The sequence below is a fragment of the Penaeus monodon genome, chromosome 25 (genome assembly GCF_015228065.2).
Source record: "Penaeus monodon isolate SGIC_2016 chromosome 25, NSTDA_Pmon_1, whole genome shotgun sequence".
In the NCBI taxonomy this organism is placed as follows: Eukaryota; Metazoa; Arthropoda; class Malacostraca; order Decapoda; family Penaeidae; genus Penaeus; species Penaeus monodon.
The window spans coordinates 2964594-2965369 of NC_051410.1; positions in this window are offsets into that span (position 1 = coordinate 2964594).

Here is a 776-nt window from a genome sequence, read left to right on the forward strand (position 1 = left end):
GTCAAGATGAGGAGGCGGGAGGACGTCGGCGGGGCTCGGGGCAGGGAGAGCCCGAAACCAACTTCGACCGAAACCCCGACTTTAAAGAGAACGTGTCACGGCAACCCTTCCGCCCGCGCCCAGCTTCCGCCGGGGCAGCGCCATCAAATATTCCGTCAATAAGCACATGGCGTCCCCATGATCTCCCAGGACGTCCCAGAGAAAACCTCCGCGCCTCGCCGTTCGTTCAATCAACGCCCCGACTGTCCGCAATTACGCATGCGCCCGCCGTCCCAGGAAGCGGAACAGGACGCCGCCTCGACACCCGATCGCATCCACACGCGGATCGCACCTCCCCCCCCCCCCCACACACACCCAGGACACAAGGAAGTGGCGGCGGCGACTCCCCCTCTGCGGGAACCTCAGTCAATATGTTCACAACCTTCAGCGCTCGATTTTATTAGCCTTCAGCCTTCAGACTTCGAATACATTAGCCCGTGTCAATGCAAGCGCCGCCGTGTTTGCAGACCGAGTAACCGAATGCTGGAGACCTTGCAGTAAGTGCTTTGCGCAGGCACGGACGCACACACGCGACTACACATACTGTAGTGTACTGTAAATACACGGGCACACACAGCCACGGAAATTGATCTTCTGTCTTTGTTGTTTCTCCTTTTCCTCTCCCCCAATGGCTCACCAATCCATCTTTCTTTTCTTCCTCCACAAAAAAACACATACATATAAACAGATACAAAAATGCATACATGGAGGGACAGAGACTGCACACGTAGATATAC